The following is a 25,883-nucleotide window of genomic DNA, read 5'->3' on the forward strand; positions in this document are numbered from 1 at the left end:
GGGGATGGGATGGGGACGGGACAGCAACTTTAGCAACCTGTTTTATACACGTTCTGTTTTTACCTTAGATCTCACCCTATATTTTAAATTATCTGCATCACCATATACTTAAAACCCTTCTGCCAAATGCATGTAGCTTGGCCTAAGTGGCCTAATGGGCAATATGGGGAGACCTGGCAGGACTAATTAGCCCCCCACCTGCTGTAAATATACGCAAGGAGCACCTTCTCCAATACCAGCCATTTTGATGGGGGGGGGGGGGAAATCTGCCCATAGTACTGGCGAGGAATCCTGATGAGGGGATATATAGAAGATTATTCTCTTCATAGGGCCCTGACTTTGGAATGATCTCCATCTGGAGTTACATCTGCCTCACGTGTTACTGGTTTTCAGATGTCAATTTAGGATGTTTTTTATTTACCCAGGCTTCTGCGGTTTGATGATGAAGAATTGTATTAATTTTCATATTGAGACGTTTAATCCTTAGCAGCAAAACGGGGGCCTGTTTGGATGATACATTCCAAAAATTAATTCTTAGAACCAAGTCTCATTTTTCTGCAGGTTTTTTTGGCCACACACACACACACACACACACACACACACACAAATATTTATATAGGCCTAGAAAAATATAACATGGAAGCAGTGATGTATGATAGTACAAATGGGCAGGTGCATAAAATGAGAAATCTCAGTACAAGTTGGAAAACCCTGTGTCATCCCCCACCCTTAATTGCTGGTGTGTGGGTAAACTCTCTCCAATAGCTACTGGCACAGAGGTTATGTAACGCCACAACTGCAACACTGCCTCAATTCTCCACATGTTCATAGCAAACTGTTTTTACCCCCAAAGCCTTCAGGCAGAGCAACCGTTCCTAGGATCCATCTACACTATACATATAAAGCAGAATGGTTTGACGAGCAATCCCTTTCCCCAGGAAACTCTGAGAATTGCAGCTCTGTGAGGGGAATAGGCGTCTCCTCTAACAACCCTTAACAAACTACAGTTCCCAGGATTCCTTGGGCAAAGAAATGACTGACTGAAATGTTTCAAATGTATAGTACAAATGAAGCCCTAAACACAGCTAGGCCATGATAGCAGCATGCCTGTGATATTGTTATTCATAAAATTATTGTAGCTTTTCATATGCGATAGATTTGAACCTGACTTAATTATAATGGCTTCCTTAATGCTGGTCATTGACCATAATAATAAAGATTTGATTTGATAATGGCTTCCTCCAAGGAACTCGTGGGTATTTGGTGGCGGGAGATTCAGGATGGATGGAAGGAAATGTTTCTTTATGCAGCTCATCGTTGAACTGTGGAACTCCCTCACACAAGAGACAGTGATGGCCACCAACTTAGACAGCTTTTAAAGAGGACTGGACAGATTCATGGAGGAAGAGAGGGCTATTGATGGCTGCTAGTCAGTTGCTGGAAATTGCAGGAGGAGATCACGTGCTTGTGGTCAAATCCCTCTTGGGTGAGGCTGGTCTTCCTGTTATATACCTGCTGGGATTGACAAGGCATATGACCCTGACCTGAATCTCATAGCTCTCCTGACAGGTGATTTGGTCTGCTCTCTATTATTCAAATTAGGCCCCAGTGTTTTTCTTACAATCCCCTTCTCAATGAATTAATCAATTCTAATCTAGCATGTAAATTCTCAAAACTTTCTAATTTGTTAATTCGAGCAACTACTACTCTCACTTCATTACAAACAGTATTTCTACCTGCAACACACTTAAGAAAACCTGCTCCTCTTCCTTTCACAGATATTTTGTTTCCATTTGCAACTGTCGCTGCCTCTGATGAGTTGTTATTTAACTCTTTGCGGGGGAATTAGCATCAGACGTCATGTGCATGGAAGTTGCCAAATCAATTAACCAACTAGAAGGGTTACTGTTTATAGCACCAGTTTTCCTATAACTTGATATTGCTGGATAGTTCTGATAAACTGCAAAGGCATTTTTAGTTTGCTTTCTGTTGCCACCCTGGAACTTTTCTTTATTAGTGCCACTTTGTTTTGTACCATTCCTTGCAAATGAAGGAAAACAACTTTTCTGCTTGTATATGTTGATAATATAATTTTGATTACTGGGAACAAACAAGATTGTACAAAAAAACAAGATTGGGTGCAGGCCTGGCCAGGACATAGGCATCCTGTGACAAAAGTGACCTGTGCGCTTGCTTGCTTGCTTGCTTGCTTGCTTGCTTAACAGCTGTTGGGAACTTCAAGGTCCCTGCTCTCCCTTCTTATGGTCTTTATATTGGACCTGGAGACTCCAATAGAGAGCATTCCATGTTAAGAAGGAGGGCAAGTGGGCATCCTATCAAATGACAGGACAGGAGCTACACGGAGCAGGGCCTTTTCACTGGTGGTGCCCATTGTATGGCTCGCTCTTCCCAAACCTGCTCTCTTTTGGTCTGTATTTCAAAGTTTTATAATTTAGGAAGACTTTGGAAGAACTAGTTGACAAGTCTTATCAGCCGCTGACATATGAGCAGATTTTATTTGCTGCTATTCTGGGCTCCTGGTGCACCAGGGTTTACACCGGCATAATAGAGTTGGCCAGGACACCAGAAGGGATACAATTTACAAGCTTTCTCCATTATCTGCACAGCAGGGGGTGTTCAGTCAACAGTGCAAAGGCTGAGCTGAAGCATTTCCTGCTGGTTACCTGCTTTCAGCAATAGGGGTCGCTATTTCAGCAATATCGGGGTAGTACCCGATTGGTTAGCTGTCAGATTCTAGAGCTCCCTGTTGGTGGCTCTTAGGTAATTCCAAAAATACAAAGTACATTAATAAAATACAGTGTTCATTCATAAAGCAGTAACATAAATCTTCATTGCTACATATTGGATCTGTATTTCAGCTGTTGAACGTACAGGTTTATGGCCATGCTGTAGTGTAGTGCTTATGCGACTGTGAATAAAAGGTGGCTGGGCTCATCGTCCCAGGGTTTGGGGGGGGAGGTGACAAAACTGATTCCTAATAAGTGCCCCTCCTTTATTTCCATAACAAGTCCTTGAATCTGTAGTCTGAATAGTGACACCAGGGACCTAGAAGGTGCAGGGCTTGTCAGTCCAACCCCTGCACAGTCTCATCAGGGCTGACCTTAAGGCAACTGGAGCAATTGGGCCAAATTGGGCCCCGTGGGCTGCTCCTAAGGGACCCTCTGCACCAGGGCAATCTAGATGGATTTTATTTATATCTCTAAGATTTTGCAGACTTTGACTGTGAACTGGGGCCTTACAAAAAAAAACACCTAAAGTTGGGCCCCACTTATTCAAATTGGGCCCCACTAGCTAGCCCTGAGTCTCATAGTTGCTGGGCCTGAGTTGCCCTGCCCTTGCATGAAGTCTTGGGTTTGCAATTTTGGGAGAGGGGAGACTGTGGCACTGGTGAGATGGCAGGCTGGCGAGCCCCCCTAGATTTAGAGGCCCTAGGCTTCAGCCTACTTAGCCTATACATAAATCCGGCACTGGACACCCCTTCCCCATTCCATGTACGGAAGCTGACTGGCCTGACAGTCAAATTTTACTTCCAACACTGGCAATGAGATAGTGTCCTACCGTGCACCAGAGGGATGCAGCCGAGTTTATAGGGTGCCAGAGATGTGTGGCACACACAGCTTTGCTCCCCTAAAGTGAGGAATACTCCCCAAAAGAGAGGGGGCTCAGAAGAAGTGGCTGCAGGTGGGGGGGACAGGGTTGCTGCCACCACTAGCCTCTGGCATCTGTCACCTGAGATGATTGCTTCATTTTGCCTAATGGTAGGGGTGGCCCTGTACTGTAGATATAACCCTAGATACCCTCACCACAGCTGAGCAACCTGGCTGAGGCCAGTGCTTGACTGCAAAGTAACCTCTTAAGGTTTTTACAAAAATATGAAACAAAGCATTAAAAAAACTCAGTTTTTAAAAAAATTCAAAAATTATTCAAATGAACAGTAGCTAAAATGAGATAAAACATGTAACTTCTACATGCCTGGACAGGCTTGCCTAAACAAAAGTGGTTTTAAGCAGGTCAACAGGCTGCGAGTTCCAAAGTGTAGATGATGCCACATAAAAAAGATTAATTTATTACAAATGAGGAATAAGTATCACACGCCACCTGCACCAGTTCCGCAAATCAAAGCGGTGTGTGTGTGTGTGTGTGTATGGGGTAAAGCGATCCTGCAAGTAAACCTATTACAAATAAATTTCCCAATCTTTCCAATATCTGTCACGGCAAACATGCTATAGAAATTATCCCTATAGCCACCATATACCGTAGTTCAACTGCCCTCACAACAGCCTCAAGTGCTAATGGCCTAACCAAGATAGGCTAGGGGGGGCACTAGGGGGCGCATTGGAAGATGGCTGACAATACCATCTCTCCGACCCACACGGGGTAATTAAGAGGCTGCTATGGGAGTAGGCAGCCTCCCTTGTTGCCCCAAGGAAATGGGGAACACTGCCCTTGCCTGCTGTGCCCATAAATCACCCCCCTAATTCAAAAGAAGGGGGTGAGGGCCCAGGCAGAATGCCCCCGTGTGGACCTCGGCTCTCCTGGACGCTGTCTCTGATCACGCACTAGTTGCAGCAATTTGGTATAATTAATTACAAAAGAAGCAAATGCACATATTTCAAGTGAAGAAGGGGAGTGAAGTCTGCTAATTTAAGTGACCTCTGTGAAAGAAGACGACGGGCTGGAGAAACAGTAATATTTTACGATGAAGATACACCAAAGGCGGGGTATGTTGACAACAGGGCTGAATGGGGGGGGGGGACCTTTTTTACTTTCCTTCTATGTGATTTACAAGAACCCCTCCTCATTAGAACCGTCGGTTGAACAGACCCAAGCAGGATGATTAAGGTCTGTGTGGAGATAAACTTTAACCAAAAGTATGCTTTATGGAGACCGAGAAGCAATAAGAGCTTTTGGGAATGGCGCAGCAATTAATTCGGAGTCGCCATCTTGCCAAAGGATTTATAGCCGGGAGGAAGAACGGATTTGTTTTCAGACTGCATTCCTAGTGAATCTCCTCAGAGGTTTTGAGAAAGGAGGCAGGTTGGTGAAGATTAATGACGCTAAGACTGTTTTGATGTATGGAAGTGATGTTATATGGAAAACGTCTGGATATGGCTACTGGATAAAAAAAATAATATCCACGCAGGATTACAAACTGTTCTAACCAGCTTGCGGAGACTATCAGAGGTCACAAAGAGAAAGGAAAAATATATGAAAATAACAACAAGAGATGTGGAAAAATAATAAGAAAGGACTGGATAGTACTGTGAACATCATAAGGTTAGATTTGTGGACATTAAAACAGCAGTAAGAAGCAAGGAGTTGATTGGATACCTTCGGAACTTGAAATATGGGTACCCCCAACAAAAATTTAAAATTCGGCTGTGTAATTTGGAATTTATGTAATTTGGTTTGATTTGATGTGATTGGTCGGTTAATAAAAAATTATTCCTAAAAAAAACACACCACCAAGATAGGCTACACTTGTTGCCATAGCAACTTGGCCTAGTCTTACCTCTGCTCCTTAAAAGGCTTGCCTTCATTACTCCCATCAGCAGCCTTAAGCTCCTTCCATTGTTTGTTATAGCAAACCATAGGAAATGGTACCGTGTTATAGTTTATACTGTCCTCCCCTTAACTCCCACCTCACTTGGTTACTCCTTATTTCTCTGTCAGTTTGCCCCCCTGGTTCCCCCCCCCCCCCCAGCCCTGCACAAGTCTGCTCAAGCAATTGAATATATTCCCTTTCCTCCCTCCATAACCCCTCCTTCTCCCTCCCGGCTGAACGGAAGCCGAGACACAGACAGATAAACACAGGTGCGGGACAGAGTGAGCACTGGTTTATTTATGGTATGGAATCCACCCATGGCGACGGGATTCCTACATTACAGTCCCTAATCTGTCCAGTCGGAAGCCAAGTATCCCTTCATTCCATCTTAACTTTTGAGCCAAACAGGACAAAGAGGAGGGACAGCAGCATCCTCTGCCACCCCCAACACAACTGATGGGTTTCTTCCTCTTCTAAATCTCTCCCCAGCAAACCTCTTCTTGTCTGTGCGGACTATTTATGTATAAGACATTTGGAAACATGGAACTCTGTTTGCAAAGAACTCTGTTTTGAAAGGCAGAATTGAAATTCCTAAATAGGTAAATGTGTCAAATGTTTATTAATGTCATTGACAACAAGGGCACTTGCAATAGGACACCATGAGGACATCCCCACACTCCCTTGTGTGGCTTTGTAGAAGTTAAGAATATAAAAAGCTACTTTGAACCGAGGCAGACTACTAGTCTGGCAGCCACTCTTCAGTGTTTCAGACAAAGGCGGGGACTGAACCTAGGAACTTCTGTATTAAAAGCAGTTGCTCTATCACTTTGCTATAACCCTTCCTCCAATGTTATTCTGTTGAGTTGGAGAGAATGGGTTAAAAGGCATCTAAACAAATCCTCTGCCCAAAGGTGCTCATATGATTAAAAACTATGTGTGGAAACAGTGCACAGAAACACAGTGCTTCCACCCGAGGAGGCTGAGGCCAAGCCAATAACTCTCTCTCTCATTCATTGGTTAATTTCTATACAGTGGTACCTCGGTTTTTGAACATCTCGGAAGTCAAACGTTTTGGTTTTTGAACACCCAAAACCCGGAAGTAAATGCTTCCGTTTTTGAACGCGCCTCGGAAGTTGAACGGCTTTTGCTGAGTTTTTTCCCCCAATTTTCTCTACTGAATTTGCAGACCGCCCTTTGCGCCTCAGTTTTAGAACGTTTTAGGTCAAACGGTCTTCTGGAACAGATTACATTCGAAAACCAAGGTACCACTGTACTGCTTTTGGGACCAAAGGCCCCCACTTCACTCCAGAAGTGGGTAACATCAGACCCTCGGAGCCAAATGTGGCCCTTCAAGCCTCTCTGTCTGCTTCTCTGCTCTCTCCCAAGCCATACTCCTCGCCCACCCAACTCCCTATTTTAATCGGAGAAACGTTGGAGGGTATGTATGCCCCACCACCTTGAGCACTTTGGACAGGCTGGAATGTGTCCCAGAGATGGGACAATGCCTCTTGCTTACATGAATGGATGACAGAGAGATGTGTGGGTGTGATGAAGCCTCTGATGTTTTTGCACCTGACTGTACAGGTGCATCATTCCTTGGCCCTGTCCACTCTAGCCTCTGGCTCTGCCCACTAATGGTATGCATCCCTTGGAAAGTTGCCCACAAGGGAAGGTGGTCCACAGGCTTTAAAGGTTTCCCCACCTGTACTTCACACCTTGCTTGTCCTCCTACAGGCAAGCAACTCATAAAGGTACAAAACAGGTTGTACCTGAGGGGAAAAGGTGAAGCTCAGGTAGCCTTCCCATCAGCATGAAGGAGCAGCATCCTTTCTGCATTGCACACTGAAGAACTGTTGCCTTCAGCAGCGCCCCCCCCCCATTCTGTCTCTACAGTGGCCTTTTGGCAAATAGGAGGCCCTACCTTGTTCCCAATTGAGCTCTTTATTCCCCGCTTTGTTCCTGAGGTAGATCTTCACCCACCCCTTCTTCTATGGCAGGAACGTGGGCTGTTATGTGGTTTGCTTCAGGTGCCAAATGTCTTGGGCCAATCCTGCCTAAAACTCAAATGTGGGTGCATAACGGAGCTTATGACAGTTAGTATGTAATAAGGCTTAATACTTGGCATCTGCACAAAGTCACTCGCATGTGCCTGGCTGGTTACTTGGAGGTTCTGAGGCTGAGCTCTTGCAGTGAAGCTGAGCTCAAATACTTGGTTAGAAGACTTTTAGGCATGCTTAAATCGTTCCCAGTTTGAGAAATAAAAGTGTGTTGGCCAGGGAAGAAGTCACAGGAGCTACGTGTGCAACCTCTTCCCCTACCCATCCGCGGTCTACTGTCAGAGGACCAACCATTGCCCCCTGCTGGTAATTTTCAACCTTGAGTTACTTTTTCTAATCAAGGTAAACAGGAGGTACAGATTCTTAATTATAAATTTGCCACTGGCTTTTCATTATGGCGCATTATGGGGCTACTCTAGTCCTTTGCAAAACCAAGCCAGACTTAAGGCATGCCTGGAGGAAGACACAGCAATATCCTTTGAAAGGACTCACGCCTAGCTTGATCTTATGGGTCAACTCCCCAACATGCAAGGTCAGAATTAGGGGGTAGTTGCTACTTTTCTTCTGACAGGGCCTCTGCATCTTTAAAAACTGCGTGAAATGCTAGTTTAGAGTGCTGCAACCAAAGTAATGGCTACTGCTGGTACGGGAGAATGTGAGGAACCCCCCCCCCAACAACAGTGCAATTCTAACCATGCATACTCAGACAAAAGCCCAACTGAATTCAGTGGGACTCACTCTCAGGGGTTAGCCAACTGCTTCACTAGCTACCAGTCCATTTCCAGACTGGTTATGTTTTCACAGTTCAAAGTGTTGCTCATGTCCTACAACACCCTACAGGTGAGAATTGGGTTTAGCTAGCTACTTTTATTGTTTTATCTGTGTTGATTTTTGTTTGTTTTATTTTATTGCTTTATAGCATTTAATTAAATTGATTTGTATTATTGTTGTCATCTGCCTTGAACACCATGTGGTTAAAAAGTAGGATACAAGATTCCCAAATCAATTAAAACAAAAACAAAAACCAGAAGGTGTGTGGGGTTTGGCACACATATACAGGAAAGAGGGTCAGAGAAAGGGTGTCCGATTTAGAATTTATTGCCTGAAGCATAAAACAGAATAAATTCTGTTATCACCTGGCTCCACTGGTCTATGGATTCTATGTGTTCTAGAAATGGTTGCAGCTGTGATGGAGCCATTCGTGGCAAAACATGGCCTACATCACTGAATCCTAGAAGCCAGGGCTCTGTACACACTATACCTTCAAAGGGCATTCAAAGCACATTCTTTCCCTCAAAGAATTCTGGGCTCTGTAGTTTATCCCTCACAGAGTTACTATTCCCAACAACCCTTAAGAAACTACAGTGCCCAGAATTCTTTGAGGGAAACAATGTGTTTTGAATGTGGTTTAAAGGTATGTCTCTATTTGATCAGCCTTAGCACTCCACGGCCCCATCCACAGGTAGGTTATAATATTATAGATCTACCTAACAGGACTGTTGTAAGGTTCACTGAGATAACTGGTGTGAAATGCTTTGAAAATGCCAGTCCTGCTTGAGAAATTAAAATCCAAAGTTCGAGACTGGTTACATTATTATCAGATAAATGAGACTTTTAAGCAGGACAAGAAATTAGGATTTCAGAAAGAGAGGTCAAAATTGGAAACAGAACTGTTAGAGACCAATATTAAGAATTTGTCTAAAATGTATAACTTGTTGCTGAAATGGAATACACAGGATGAAACAGTTAAATCAGCTATGATTAAGTGGGCACAAGATGTTGGTCATGATATTATGTTTGCTGACTGGGAGCAGTTATGGACCACAGGCCTTAAATTTACGGCATGTAGTGCCTTGAAAGAAAACATAATGAAAATGATCTATAGGTGGTACATGACTCCAGTCAAGCTTGCAAAGATATATCATTTGCCCAATAATAAATGCTGGAAATGTAATGAATGCGAAGGAACTTTCTATCATCTTTGGTGGACCTGCCCAAAGGTTAAAGCCTACTGGGAAATGATCTATAATGAAATTAAGAAAGTCCTTAAGTGGACATTTGCAAAGAAACCGGAGGCTTTTCTCTTGGGCATGGTCGGCCAATTGGTACCAAAGAAAGATAAAACCTTTTTTATGTACGCAACCACAGCAGCAAGAATTCTCCTGGCAAAGTATTGGAAGATGCAAGAATTACCTACTCTGGAAGAATGGCAGACGAAGGTGACTGAATTTATGGGACTGGCAGAGATGACCAGCAGAATCCGTGATCAAAGGAGAGAGACGGTGGAAGAAGACTGGAAAAAATTTAAACTATATCTTAAGAACTGTTGCAAAATTTCGGACTGATAAAATGTTAAGGGTCAAGAAATAAAGAACTATAGCTGTAAATAGTTAAGTTAAGAAAATTTTGAGGGAAACGAAATATTGAAAAGGAATGAAGGATTGCTAAAAATTTCTGAAACAGGGGTGCAGTGAAGGGGAGGCGTGGGGAAGTCATGTGTTGTTTATTTGTGTGTTTTTTGGTTTTATGAAAATTAATAAAAATTATTTAAAAAAGAAAAAGAAAATGCCAGTCCTGCAACCACCTTGGCTTCGTCCAATCTCCTCCGTGTCTTCTGGCCTCTGCTTGCTTTGTCTCTTTCCAATGGTTACTGGGCTTGAGCATGACAGTGTGCCTATGCAAGAAGAGATGACTCAATCGCTTTGTTTTACATGGCAAAGGGAAGTGGAGACAAGGCAGCGGAATACTAAAGGGAACTCTGGGTGTCTTAAAATTTAGACAAACACCAACAGACAATGCTTACTGCTTATGCGTATGATTTACTGTTTCAATAAACACCGAGAGACAACACTTGTTGCTTATGCATATGATTAGTTGCTTTAATAAAAGTATAATCTTACTTGCTCTGTAAGATAAACACAGCTGCTAAGAACTAAGGCTCCGATCTACATGGAACCTAGTCAGGAGAAGTCTGAGAATTCCTTCCTGCTTTTCATTCTCTGATCCTCTCTTTTCCTGAACAAGTTTCTAGCCCTTAGGGTGGGAGAGGAAACCCCAAAACCATGTGAGCAATTTGAACAGAAAGCCGAGAAACCACAAGCGTCCCCTGCCGGCAGTTGCTTGGTCTGGAAGGTTTAATCCACTGCCAAATCATCATTTCCCTGGAATATTAAGCGAATTATTCCAAGATTGCTCCTTACCCAATCCTTTTATTTTAGTGGTTAGCAAGGGAGCTAGCTCTAGGCCTTGGAAGATCCCGGTGAAGTTCCACATTCTGCCGCCCATTTCCAAATGCAGCTGTGTATGCGCTGTCTTTAGTTGTTTTCCCTAGAACAACCACCACCCTAGTTTCAAGGGTTAAACGCAACAGATGCAATCTCTTGAATATCAAAATAGCAACCGGGATCTGCTGCATGAGGGTGGGGTGGGATTTAAGCTAGGGGTGGGAAGACTTCATACTTGCAAGGAATAATTCCCCCACTCCCTAGAACTCCAATTCCAACTAGCTGGAGCCAATGCGAAATTGTTGCTTTGAAGGGCAGATATTGAAGGAGCAGGGCACTTCTGAGAATATAGCAGCCTAGGAATTTTTTGTTAGTGCCAGACCTGAGTTCACAGTCCCATCATCCAAGAATCCACTCCTGATTTTCCTTCTAGCTTTCTTTCAGTAGCCAAAATTTGTTGGTGCTATTGTTAAACAACTGAGTCCTGCAGGCAGTATTTTTCCTAGGATGGCCAGATGCAAGAAAGGACAGAGCTACTGCATCTTTTAACATGTGAGAAGAAGATGAAGGATCCTTCCAGTTGTCCTTTTTATTGTGCATTCATGATGTGTTGTGCTTATGAAAGTATCAGGATGGCCACATGGTTTGTGCCTGCAAAGTTTTCGAGGTGGTTGCACTGCTTAATTTCTAACCAGTGCATACCTTGTAGACTCCTGTTGAAACCCCGTAACTTTTTACACCATAAATGTGCAGAAGAGGCCAACCAAGATGATCAAGGGTCTGGAAACAAAGCCTTATGAGGAACAGTTGAAGGAGCTGGGTACATTTAGCCTGGAAATGAGGAGACTGAGAGGAGATACAATACCATCTTCAAATATCTCAAGGGCTGTCCCGTGGAGATTGGAGCAAGCTTGTTTCCTCTTGCTCTGGAGGGTAGGACTCAAGCCAGTGGCTTCAAGTCACAAGAAATGAGATTCCGACTAAACATTGGGAATAACTTTCTGACAGTAAGAGCTGTTCGACAGTGGAACGGACTCTCTTGGTAGGTTGTGGACTCTCCTTCTTTGAAGGTTTTTAAGCAGAGGTTGGATGGCCATCTGCCACAGATGTTTTAGTTGAGATTCCTGCATTGCAGTGGCTTGAACTAGATAACCCTCGTGATCCCTTCCAACTCTATGATTCTGTCTTCTGGTTTGCTTTTGTTCTGCGATTTGTTGCGCCACAGCTCCTCCGGACAGCAAGAATGAGGTAGCATTGGGGGAGTACCACAGAGCAAACTAAAGCAGAACAAGTCTGCCACTAATGCACTGTTATCGTGTCAAGAAGATGTTACGGAATACACACAACAGTACAACGCCAGTCTGAAGGTGCCCAGAATTCCAGTTGGTTCAGCAAGCTACACCTGCTGAAATTCTCTTTTCTACACAACAATAAAAGGTTCAGTAGCCCCACCCTCTCTTGCATCTGACCACCTTAATTACATCCATTTATTCAAATTAAACAGCTCCCACCTTCCTGTGCTATGAAGGATGAGTGTGAAGGCACTGCAATACCTGACAAGCACTTGGGAAAGAACGACAAGTACATTTTCATTCATTAAAATAACTTGGGATAAGTTAACAACCCAGCCCTATACATAGCCACCTGGAAGTAAGTGCCCTTGTGTTATCTGAAGCCTTCTCTCATGTAACAGGACGGGAATCTTAGGCTATAATAGGTTATGCCAATTGAGACTGGAATTCTGGAAGCCTACTACCTTTTTGCATGACCACCACATATGATAAAATGTACCCATTTTATCTTTACACTTCCAGCACACATTAGATAAACTCTTACACATTTTTGCTAGCTTTACTGGAGATAAATACTATCGGCTTCTGGGAAATGATTTAGAATGAATTGAAGAAAATGTTTTAAAATGTTATAAAACCGGAGGCCTTTTTATTAGGAGTAACAGGTGAAGACTATTTATGTATGCAACTACTGTACAGCAGCAAGGATGCTACTTGCCCAGAAATGGAAAGAAGAGAAAGTTCCACCGAAGGAGGAATGGATAACTAAGACGATAAACTATGCCGAAATGGCAAAGATGACCAGGAAGATCCAGGATCAAGATGAAAAAAAGTTTATACAAGACTGGACAAAATTTATAGAGTACCTTAAGGTTCACTGTAAAGATTTAAAAACATTAGCAGGATTGATATAACATTTATGAAGTAATGTGAATGAAGGTTATAAATGAACTTGAATTTGAATGGAAAAGTTAAGATGTGTAAGGAAACAAAGGCGAGAAATTGGAATCCAGGGGTGGGGAGAGTCCAGAAGGGATAAATAACTAATTAGCTCTTAATTTGTGTTATGTTGAAAACTTTAAAAAAAAAAAAATTAAAAAGAAAGAGAGACAGAGACTGGAATCCTGGAGTAGCTACAGCCAAAACCAAAGACAGTTGGAGCTAACTAATTTCCGTTTTCGTCCCATCCTCCTGTATGGTGAGTTCTCTAAAGGCAAAACTGAGGCTAAGAAGCCAAAAGGAGCCAGAAGGACCTGACAGCCAGAACGACCTGTAGGATAAGGTTACCAGGCCTTTTTCAAAGAATCCGGGGACAGAGGGAAAAAAAGTTATTTTAAAACGTTGGGGGGTGTGTGTGTTTTTTTAAAAAGAAGTAATATATTCTCTTCTGTGGTTTCCTCTGCCGCATGGCCTTCCTCTGGGCCCCGGCCTGCTCTCTTGGAGCACTAGCTGCTGTGGAGTAGGCTCGGGTTGGGCCTGGGCTCGGCTATGTGTCCTTGCCCTCCCGGTGCTCTCCTACTTCTCTTCCTCAGTGGCGGCAGCGGCAGCAGTGCAGCAAGATCAGAGCTCCCCTCTTTTTTCTCCTTCCTCTTTCTTTCCCTTCCTTCTCCTTCACCTCTCCTCCTTCTCTCTGCGTCAGCTCTGGGGTTTTCCTGGCCCCGGAGCACCGCTGGGCAGTTGGCCAGGCACTCTTGCTCCCAGCTCGATTTGGGTTGGGGGGGTCAGCGGTTCCCCCAGTTGACGCGCCAGGCGTCCCCGCATCCCCCTTGGCAGTGGCTGCAGCAGCGGCAGTCTCAGCACCCCGAAGCCAGCCTGGTATCGCAGTTGATCCTGGCTGGCTTCAGGAGCTGCTCACTGCCGTGGCGCCTGCCATTTTGCGTTGCCGGAAGTCCCCATATGATGTGTCTTGTGCTGTTAAACCAATCACACAACATTCATTCCCTACTAATAAATCTACAACACTTAAAATATAAATCTGGGGACATTAAATGAAATCCGGGGACATTCCGGGGACGGATTTTGTCTGGGGACAGATTTGTAAATCCAGGGACTGTCCCTGGGAAATGGGGACATCTGGCAACCATACTGTAGGAAGGCAGGTGGGGTCTGGCTGAGGGCAGACTGAGGTTGATGGAGCAGTGTTCCATTTGCTCTAATAGACCAGCTTCCGCTAGTTAGCAGCACTTACAATTTTCACATTTTGCACTGGCGATACAATTCTCTCCCTGCAGTGAACACTGGGCTTCTCCCTCGCAACATTTCTGCCTGGGGTACACCTTGGATAGAGCAAAAATATCACCATTTCAGGTGTGTACGCAGCCACACAGTAGGCTGCGTGTCCCACTCCCCGACAATTATTTCAGAGATGCAATGACTCTCGTCTGGCCTGAGAGCCAGCTGAGTCTCCCATGTAATTTGATAATTTACTGCAATTAAAGACTCGGGAAATATTTATAGCCAGCCCGAGATTTGCAGGGCCAGCCCTGTTCAGCCAAGCACACACCGCACTGCCCGGTAAGGAGAGAGCTTATTAATAAGAGACGCCATGTACAAAACGCAAACGGGCAGGGTGCATGAGGTTGCCTGGCTTTTTATGGGTGAGCCCATGGAAAGCAGGGTGGGGAGAGATGACAGAACAGCAGCAGTTTGGTTCCAAAGATACTCAACTGATGGTATGGGACTGGGTTCATTATGGACTCAAGGGGACAGCTTGAGTATAGTGAATCTCTCAAGCTTAGTTTCAATAACGCAAAGTAGGCCTGCATGCACATCGTACGTTCAAAGCACACCCACCCAAATCCTGGGAACTGCAGTTTGAACCTCACTGAACTACAATTCTCAGCACCCTTAATAAATTATTTGGGGGTGGGGAACATGCTTTAAATGAGTGTGTGAAAAGTCTTAGATTCAATGAAGCAAACTAAGGCTTTAAAATTGTTCTCCTTGAGGCAGGAAAACTAATCTCTCAATAGTTTTCAGTGCAAAGAAAAGTGGGGGTGGGAATCCCAGGCTGGCCCTATTGGCTCTAAAGGGGTGAGATTTCAATTTCCTGTGACGGCTCAGTGGCTAATCTGTGCTTAATCACGGGAAGAATGAGCTGGCAAGAGGGTTTGATCATGTCACACTGAAATTACTCTTAAACCATATGTACAACTGGTGACCATCTAAGAGACCACCAGTACCCAGAAGGGCTAACAGCGGCCTCTGCTGGCTGTTCTTTGTTCTCTTTTGCAGGCAAAATTAAGAGCCCCCAAATGGCCAGGGATCTGTTCTCTCCAAGACTTTGTACGCAATCCTAGTTCTTCTTGAAACTTTCTCGTTCTGTTGTTTGAAGGAATACCCAGCTTTTAACAACAGCACTGTACTGAATGGTGTATTTTGTGTGTTGATTTCCCTCCCCCCTCCCCCCTGCCCCCTTCAGAATTATATGTATCCGAAATGATGGCCATCTCTGGCTATTTGCTTGGGCAACTTGCGCCTTCGAGAGGAGAGGGACACCTTTAACGCTAGATGCTATGGCCAGTTACTCAATGGTAAGAGAAATGCAGTCTGTGCAGGGATGGTGACAGGATTTCCTGGGCTATGTACAATGTGTGAGGATTGACACCCGCTGCCCTGCAATCTATTGGCAAGAACTTCTGCATATATTAATTTAGCCGAGCCTACCTTACAGGGCTGTTGCAAATATAAAAAGGGGGAGGGTAACATACACAGCCTTGATCTCTCTGGAGGAAAAACAGAATGCAAATCTATAATGCCGCCCTTCTAAAGAATGCCAGACAATCAGCTCCTCTTGGTTTAACTGCAACATTTTTTAGCCCCGATTCTTACAGCAAAATACCACCACCACCCAAAAAAGGGTTTGACAACCCTGATAAATGAAAACAAACAACAACAAAATATGTGCAGTTTTACAGATTTAGTATTTGCTCTATCATCTCTCAGCCGAGCACACTTCACTGGGCTGTCGTTGGGAGAAGGGAAACCCATTTGCACAGCCTTCAGGTCCCGGTGGGAGAGGCAAGATACAAATATATACTGCAGTGCCACTCATGTAAAGAAAAGTAAAAGTGCACAAGCTAGAAATGTAGCTCCCTCTATTCTGATAATTTACAGCAAAATAGCAAAAGAAAACGAAAAGCTATCTAACACTCTGTATAATAATTCATTATCAAAACCAGTTGGTTAGTGCAGAACTATTTTTTAAAAAATAAATATTAGTTTCCTTCCAAATAACAGCAGTAACATCTAAGTAAGCCCTACCTAATTGTTTTTAAAATCAGGATTGGGGGGAGAGAGGGAGAGGGAATTAACAATATAATCATATATCTACTTAAAACAGCATAATCCTGACCATGTTTACTAAGAAGTAAGTCCCATTGAATACAATGAGGTTCACTCCAAGGTAAATGGGATTAGGATTGCAGCCCTTCTGCCAGAAAAGTAAGCACTGGATGCTGGGAAGGCCAGATTCAATATTTAATATGAATCCCTGTTCAGCAATCCAGGACAAATTAAACTTGCATAACTCTTTATGTTTAGAAAATGACCATCAACACTCCAGTCTGAAATCCTGGATACAATACTGAGCTAATATGTGTATGTCGGGAACTGTAGTTTGCTCCTCACAGAGCTAAAATTCCATTCACCCATACCAAACTACAGTTCCCGGGGTTCTTGTGTGGGGGTGGGGAATATGCTTTAAATGTAGATTGACCAAATGATCTGATGGTATAAGCAGGCTTTGCTAATTACTTAAGGTCTTGAGACAAATCTGCACACAATTTGCAAATGCTTTTTCATATGTATTAGCCTCTTGGCTAATTAAATGATGGGTAGCTGGGGTTTCGCCAGCACTGCGTTTTGCAGTTCACCCATCTGTCCTGTAAGCGAACTAATTAAAAAAATAATAATTATTTTTTTTAGGAGAGGGAAAGGGGCAGGAGAGCCAGGGCCGGTTCCCAAAGATCTGAGGCTTGGGTCCCCTGGGCAAGCCTCTAATAATGCCCGCAGATATAAGACAGTTTCACATGTATATAAAACATGTACAGTACTGTATATAAAACAAGTTCTGGAGCTAAGCTCTGGTGAGCCTCCTGTCTCAGATCAAGGCAATGTGCGCATCATATATTTAGAGTACATTTAAAGTGCATGGCTTCTCCCCCCACCCCAAAAGAACCCTGGGAACTCTAGTTTATCCATCACAGTTACAATTTCCAGCAAACTACAGTTCCCACGATTCTTTGGGTGGAAGCCTTGTTTTAATGTGTTTTGTTGTTTCTGTTTTAAGTATTTATTTGTGCTTTTTTATATTGTGTTTTTAATCTCGTGATGAAGGATGGTATATAAATTTTAATAAACAAACAAGAAATTTAAGGTGCAAGACCTGAATTTAGGTCTACACACTTTCTATGCTGCTCATCTCAAGGCATATAATATATACACCACAAACTTATTGGGAACTGTATATTGTGAAAGTTCTGAACCTCGTTTCGGATATCTGTTGGGCCCCGCCTTAAAGGATATACAGCCCCCGAATTCCCCAGAAAGAAGGGGAGACAGTTAAACTGGCTTCAGCCTGTAGCATATTCTCTGCTCTGCGATTCCAACGAACCTCTGCCTTGCCTTCGGGGCACTGGAGAAGATTTATTGCCCATGCGACTTCCTCCCCCTCGGGAAGGAGAAAGGGAGAGGCAAAGGGTTGGCAGCTCTGTGGGTGGGGTCAAATTTATAGCCCCTTGTGCAACAAGCAGAGGATGAGGAATGTATCCCTCCTGGACTTCTCCGAAAGTATTCGGGGGCCAAAAGGGTCTTTAGGAGATATTTCACTTTTGGTGCATGTCCAATCCCACCCTACAACGAACCGTCAGCAGTGGAACTCCCCTCTGTTTTCTAGGCCCATATATAATAGCCCTCCCATGTTGTTCTTAAATGCAGAAGAGGAAGGATGTGGGCAGGTGGTGGTGGGAGATGTAACTATTTCAAAGGCCCCTTTTGCTTAACCCTCCTCCAGGTGCTGTGGCTCAGGAACCTTTGAATCCAGGTATTTCCCCAGCTTGGGGAGGGGGAGAAACCTTAATCTGCCCCTGTTCAGCCCACAATACGGTGCCACATTTGAACTGTTTTCCTATTCAAGCACCTGTGTTTTTTTTAAAGAAAGTGCAAGTTCACCAGTGTGGCATGAATGTTAGTATTTCCACTGTGACACATTTTCCTGACTCCTGTACACCTTGCAAAACAGACAACGCTCTTCTCAAGCGATGTTCCTTTACTCAGGTGGCATCCACAGTATACAATTTAAAGCACTTTTACATCTCTTTAGCAGTCATTGCTGCTCCCAAGGAACTCTGGGGGCCAATGTGGTTTGTGAAGGGCGCTGAGAGTTGTGAGGGGAGACACCTCACAGAGCTACAAGGCCCTTAACAAACTACAGCTCCATGAGGCAAGGTGAGGGGGCCGCCTCTGGTTTCCTCCTACCCTCCTCCCTCCAGATGTTAATTTTTATTACCCCCTTGTTCCTGATGCAGAACCTCACTCACCCCTTCTTCCCTGGCAGGGGGTGGAATTTTGTGATTTACCTCAGGCACCAAAATGTCTTGATCCGGCCCTGGCTCCCAGGATTTTGTGGGGGGGAGCCATGATAATGAAAGTGGGAGAAGAGTGATTAAAGGTATAGGATGGATGCGACCATATTTCTATGAAGAACATCCCCATGTAGTGTGAAGTGGTCTTGATGCTCTTGCACCCAGTAATTTCACGGGGACTTTGCAGAACTCTGCTGAGCAGAGGGGGGAATTTTTGTCAATGCAAGGGCCACATTCCCTTATGCCAGTGGTGGGTGGGGCCGGGGCAGCAATGAGTGTAAATTTTGCCTTTCTACAGTAGGCTAGTTTCTACACGTACTCACACACCCCTCTTCTACCCAAGCAAGCTAGAGCCATTGTCAGAGTTCAAGAATACATTCCAGCTGTGCTTTTTCCTCCAGGAAAAATAGGTGCTGGAACTCACCATGACGTTGTTAGAGTAAGCCACCCTCTTCAAATATCTCAAGGGCTGTCACATGGAAGAGGGAACAAGCTTGTTTTCTCCTGCTCTGGAGGGTAGGACTCGAATTAATGGCTTCAAGTGACAAGAAAGGAAATTCCGACTAAACATCAGGAAAAGCTTTCTGAAAGTAATCGCTGTTTAACAGTGGAATGGACTCCCTCAGGGAGTTTGTGGACTCTCCCTCCTTGGAGGTTATTAAGCAGAGGCTGGATGGCCATCTGTCATGGATGCTTTAGCTGAGATTCCTGCATTGCAGGGGGGTTAGACTAGATTGCCCTTGGGGTCCCTTCCAACTCTACAATTTTATGATTCTATGACTCGGGGCAACCCTGAACAGATGCCGGTTTCACAGCAGCCATGTTCACTGCCTGCGGAGGTACTAAACATTATGGCAAGCTGTCTGCCTAGCTGGTTTGGGGGTCACCCCTGGTTCTGGTGCAGGTCAAATCAATGTTCTCTCCTCCCTTGTTCTCTGACATTCAGGCAGATGGCATGGGCAGCCTGGAAGGGCTCTTGTGCAAATGTGCATGTGTGCAACGGTAGAGGCCTGGTAGGAAAGCTTAAATCCTGCCACCACTACACGGGAGATGGATGGAAGAAAAGGAAATATGAATTACCGTAGCTTAGCTTAGCTTAACCAATCGTGGGTAGGAGCAAAGTAGATTCATTGTTATGCACTGAGTTGAATAGGATCCAAAATGCAGCAGTCTGATTGGTCCTAGAACAATACAGCAGTATGATTGGTCTGCAGGAGCCACCCAATCCAGCTCCAGGTGGAAGTGAATCCACAACCTGATTGGCCTACAGGAGAATCCCGGAATTAGCCAATCACATGCAGCCCATTGTGTAAATAATGTATATTAAGCAGATATTGTGAGGGAACTTCCATTCTTCCTCACCACTATGAGCTGAATAAAGAGCATGAAATCCACCCTCAACTCCGAGTATATTTCAGTCATAGATCTTAAAAAAGTGTAGACACACAAACGCTGGATAGCTTCCATTTTGACTTGAAATGTTCGTTTTAGGCTTCTCAGAAGTACGCAAAGGCAAGAAACGGGTATGGGGAGTGTCAGCCTGCAATGGCGCCCATGTGAGAGGTGCCGGAACTGAGCTCCAGCTGAAAAAAACAACACTGCAAGGGACAGATACAGAAACTGGGAGGGCACTCAACCTCAGCTCCCATTATCTATTGCAAGGGTGTAAATTGCCATAGACCCTCATGAAAGAGCTGAAATTCAGTGGCAGGTCACATGGTTTGCACACAAAAGGTAAAGACGCCTGTCTGAAAATGTTTGGGTAGAAGGAACATGTGGCAACAGGACATCGTCATTCCCCCACCTCCTGCAAACTGCAGCTAATAAAGTGAAGCTGGGCTGGTGAAACAGGGGAGGCGATGATGCTACCACATCTCCTCTTTCTTTCGCCAAATATTTCCAGGGAGAGAAATGCGGGAGTCGATGCATTCTGCCAACCCCATACTGTGGAACTAGGCCTGAAGCCTCCGCTTTATTTTGCCTTGTCTCTTTGCAGTAGGCTGAGTACCTGTAAAGTACATTCGAATCATACATACATACACTCCCCACCAGCAAATTCTGGGCACTGTGGTTTGTCAAGGGTTGCTGGAAACTGTAACTCCGTGAAGTGTAAATGACAGTGCTCAGAATACTTTGAGGGAAAGAATGTGCTTTGAATATGCTTTAAACGTGAAATGTACATGCAGCCTTATTAGTATATTTTCCAAATCTAGCAATTTCAGGTAAGTGCATGGAGAGTATTCTTTTGAAAACTCTTGAGCTTTCCAAAGAATACGTGTCTACCCTGACACAAAATATGTAAACAACTTCGGGGATGGGAAGAAATTCAGTCCTAAATTGCACGGCATGCAACAAGATATGAACTGAAATCTAGCTATCCTTTGAAATGCACACTTAGAATTTTGCATGCAATGCAGGTTTTAAAAAAGGGTACAGAAGTGCATTAATTAAAGGAAATTGCTTGCCGAAATGTGTTCATTAGGCTGCAAAACTGCATATAAGGAGAAATATTAGGATGGATTTTTAATGATGACTTTTAAAAAAATTAGGATGGATTTTTAATGATGACTTTTAAAAAAATCAAAAAAATTTAAGCCACCATGAAATGATGGTATATATAAAGGCAACATGTAAATAAATGTGGTGAACTGAATTTAAGATTGGAGAAATGAGGGACTGAGGGAAATGGAAACTGACAGACCTTTCCACCTGTACTTTAAACCCTTGTACCTGGCTGGCCCCACAACAGGGTCTTTGTCATCTCCGCAATGCAACCTATCTCTCAACCTCATAGCTTCGGAGCAAGCCACAACTCGCTTAGTGTTTTCTAATACAGATTGTGAAGCGGGGAGGAGAGGGAGAGCGGTAGGTTTGTAAAAAAAGAAAAGGCACCCAACCATTGACTCCTCTTTTTGTTTAAAGGCAGATCAAAGATTCTTAGTAAACTCTCAGCAACGCTCTGTGGTCTACATGAAAGAGCAACTGAAGCATCTCAGAGACTATAAAAGGGAAAAAGATTCTCAGTGAAGCCACGCTTGTCAGTGCCCTTTCCGGGTTTGATGATGCCCTGGTTTCACATACACACCCCTAACGTAAAGGGGAAGCAAACGAGAGGAGGAAAATTCTCATCAATATTTGCACATAGACTCTCAAAATCCCAATGGTTCAAAGATTACATTTGGGTTTTGATGTTCAAATGAATTTACAGTCTCCCTTCAAATGTATAATCTGCCTGTGTGAGAACGCACAATTGCTTTTCTGAATCACAACTGCGACCTGCAACAAAATGCTGCAGTGAATCCTCAGCTCACCTGCCACACACGTCTAGATTCCGGACTCACCCCCCCCAAAAAAAAACAAATCCATTATTTTTCAACGGACACTCAGCATTTTATGGCTTGCTTATATATCCCTCTAATTTCCCATTCATTCCATTTGGTACTTGTGCTATTGGCACTCATCATCTGAGTCTGGTATTAGAGGGAGTGATATCAAGGCCCATCTAATCTAGCCCTGTTTCCAACAGTCGCCAGCCAGGGGGCTCTGGAAGCTGGGCATAGAGATGATGGTGTGCTTTTGCAGTCTGTCTCCAGATAGTCAGAGGTACACCTATAACTGCTGATAACTTTTAATCATTACAGTGGTACCTTGGTTCCCGAACGGCTTAGTTGTCAAACAAACTGGCTCCTGAATGCCGCAAACCTGGAAGTAAGTGTTCCGGATTGTGAACGTTTTTCAGAAAACGAACATCCGATGCTGCTTCCGCTTGAGTACAGGAAACTCCTGCAGCCAATCGGAAGCCGTGCCTTGGTTTTCGAATGGTTTTGGGAGTCTTACAGAATCCCAGAACAGATTAAGTTTGAGAACCAAGGTACCACTGTATTTAAAAAGCCATTTAAGGCCCTTCTACTCATACAACAGACTAAAGAGGGGTTTAAGAATGAAACGTACCAACAGAAAACCAATTTGCCCAGTCTTCTTTGCGACAGGCAGCCCATCACATATTTGACGATGACTATCGTATTGCTTCAAGAGTCTCCTTTAAAGACCAAACTGAATGCATAGGCTTTATACTAAGAGACCATAACTGCTGCTGTTCACGATGCATTGCAAGAGCCTCGATTTTCAAACCCTCTTGAGAACTAGCTGTGTACATACCATGCATTTAAAACACATGGCTTCCTGCAAAGAAGCATGGGAACTGAAGGCTGCTGGGAATCATAGCTCTGTGAGGGGTAAAGAATAGTTCTCAGGCTTCTTTGAGTGAAGTCATGTGCTTTAAATGAGGCATGAACACCCACGAGGCACAGGGCTGGCTGTTGTCTACAAATGCTAAGTCATTTGTAGAGTATTTTCCACAGGTTGAACTCCCTCTGGTTTACTCTAGCAGTGTTCCCCAAACTTGGGTCTCCAGCTGTTTTTGGACTACAAATCCCATCATCCCTAGCTAGCAAGACCAGCGGTCAGGGATGATGGGAATTGTAGTGGGGGGGGGGGAGAAAATTGAAGACTCAGCACTACAGCCTTCTTTGACTTTCCAGATTTTGCTTTTTGAGCTGTCCAGTGTTGATAAGCATTCCCTCCGTTTCTGATGCCAGGTGTTTATTGTCGTCGCTTATGTTGCCAAAACAGCACCACCCACACATAAGAGGGAAATGTCAGCAGACGAGTGCCAGCATGGAGCAATTGTTAGAGTGTTAAGGCTACAACCTGGAAGACCAGTGTTTGAATCCTCACTCAGCCATGAAGCTCACTGGGTGCTCCCAGGCACTGCCTCTCAGCCTAACCTACCTCACAGGGTTATTGTGAGGATAAAATGGAGAGGGGAGAACCATGTACACCATCTTGAGCTCCTTGGAGGAAAAGGTAGTGTATTTGGAGCCAGGGACCCAACCCACAACAGACGAGCAAAGACTGGCCACAGTGCTAAGTGGCTACTGAGGAGGGAGCAGAAAGCTGGAGGATGGGTGGAATGGAGAAGCTGGAAGCCTGAACCATGCTACGATAGGTCCTGGTTGCAATCGCTACCAAATGCTACCAATTGCTAAATCTAGAATATGTTGTAGGACATCTGAGCAGATGCTGGCCTGCATTGTAATCAAAAGCATTTGGTGCCCCCTAGAGTTGTAAAGCATATTGAAGCCTAGAAGTTTCTGAATGCCTGAAGTGGCAAGGCAAATTGGTGCGAAATAAATGCTTGCCTTTGCTGTACAGGTTGTGTTTTTGATGTGGGGATATCAGGTGAGGCATACTCACTGTTGGATAAAACCATTCTGTAGATCTATTTCAAGTGGGCTTCAGGCCTGGCTTTGGAAACGAAACAGCCTTGCTGGTCCTGTATAATAATAATAATAATAAATATTTATACTCCGCCCTCCCCGGCCAGAGCCGGGCTCAGGGTGGCTAACACCAGTAAAATTACAGTAAAAACATAATGGGGGGGGGACCAATTTAAAATACAGGTTAAAATGCAATTTAAAATGCAGCCTCATTTTAAAAGTAGCCCATAGATCAAAACCATAAGGGGAGGGAAACATGATGATCCTTTGGTTTTCCTTGATCTCTCAGTAGCTTTCAGGTGGGGAGTGGGTAAGGGTGGAGCTTCAAAGGAACAAGTAAGAGTTTAAAGTGGGCTTCGGAGAAAGGTCGGGATATAAACTGAATGAATGAATGTCGCCACCTAAAAATACTGAGTAGAGTGGCCTAGTAGATTGAAATGCCCTCGTGTAGGCAGTACAGGGTAATCCATTACGGCAGTGGTGGCCAAACTCAGACCTCCAGACGTTTTGGGACTACAATTCCCATCATCCCTGACCATTGGTTCTGTTAGCTAGGGATGGTGGGAGTTGTAGTCCCAAAGCATTTGGAGGGCTGAGTTTGGCCACCACTGTATTAGGGCAAGTGGGGGCACTGCCCCACCAACTTCAGGCTGCCTCTACCTGCCTGCCTTACATCCAGTCCAGGGTTGGTGTGGGGGGGAGACCCTGCCTGTCAGGTTCTTCCTCCTCAACTCCGTGTTGTCCTTGGAAAACTTAGCAGAATCAAAAGAATCTGTATTTGCATCAGCCACTAGCCATACCAATAAAATAAAATGTGCTGAAGATAAGAGGTAAAAACTTAACTATAGAAAATACATTTGGGGGGTTTACATCAATAACCAAATAAGAGATCTTATTCTAATTGCCCCCCGCTAAAAACCTTGCTGTTTTGGCTGTCACCTGATCACCTTGATCTTCTAAAACAAAGGAGATAATTGCAGGAATGATTGAGCGACCCACATGGACAATAGTAGAGGGGTGATAACCTCACTGCTCAAAACTTTTTTTATAAAGAGTGCAAGCCAGAAGCACATGAGCCACTGACTCAATACAGTGGTACCTCGGGTTAAGTACTTAATTCGTTCCAGAGGTCCGTTCTTAACCTGAAACTGTTCTTAACCTGAAGCACCACTTTAGTTAATGGGGCCTCCTGTTGCCACCGCGCCACCGGAGCACGATTTCTGTTCTCATCCTGAGGTAAAGTTGTTAACCAGAGGTACTATTTCTGGGTTAGTGGAGTCTGTAACCTGAAGCGTATGTAACCTGAAGCGTATGTAAGCCGAGGTACCACTGTACTGCCATCTCCACAGGGACATAACGGTTTTTCCAGTGGAAATTTTTGAATTCGACCCTCAACTTAGCAGGCAGGAGGGATGGGGACAAAACTGGACTTCAGCTATTTCTACCTGCCTTTGGTTCTGGCTCCACCTGCTGTCGGGCTCTCTGCCTGCCTGCCTGGCTGCCTGCCTAATCCATAAATGCTGATGCCATTTACATGATTTGGAAGACAAGCCGCTGCTGTCGTGGCGGACGCTGTGCGCTACCAAAGACCGAGGAGTCCCCCGGCCTCCCATTTTCATGAATCAAAACATAAATCAAAATGTCTCCAGCTTCCAAGATGGCAAAGATGAGCTTGGAAACCGTTTTGTTTGCAACTGCTTTAAGTAACAGAAAAAACTGGGTCTTGGTCTTCAGTCGCCGCCTCTCTTCTAGGGCCGCCGCAGCTTCTGCAGGTGCCCCAAATGCAGCCGCCTCTGGTGAGGAGCCAGTTCAGGTATAGTACCCAAACGCTGGTAAAAAGATGTAGCGGAGGAATCACTCCAGTTTTCCTATTGGCCTCCT

At 44.4% G+C, this 25,883-nt stretch overlaps 1 protein-coding gene across 2 annotated transcripts in view; it reads right to left on the minus strand.

The window, feature by feature from the left end:
- The window catches only part of SP6 (Sp6 transcription factor), a 96,542-nt gene extending 70,728 nt beyond the window's left edge, over window positions 1-25,814 (minus strand). The window contains exons 1-2 of one of the 2 annotated variants that reach the window (XM_081838136.1): window positions 25,452-25,814; window positions 23,980-24,058 (exon numbers count right to left, since the gene is read on the minus strand). The gene's annotated coding sequence lies outside the window, so the exon portion shown is untranslated. Of the gene's footprint in view, window positions 1-23,979; window positions 24,059-25,447 lie in introns of both variants that reach the window. The other variant, XM_081838137.1, reaches the window with a different exon arrangement.
- Between the last annotated feature and the right edge of the window lie 69 nt (window positions 25,815-25,883).

Source organism: Podarcis erhardii (genome assembly GCF_964252035.2).
Source record: "Podarcis erhardii genome assembly, chromosome: 13".
NCBI lineage: Eukaryota > Metazoa > Chordata > Lepidosauria > Squamata > Lacertidae > Podarcis > Podarcis erhardii.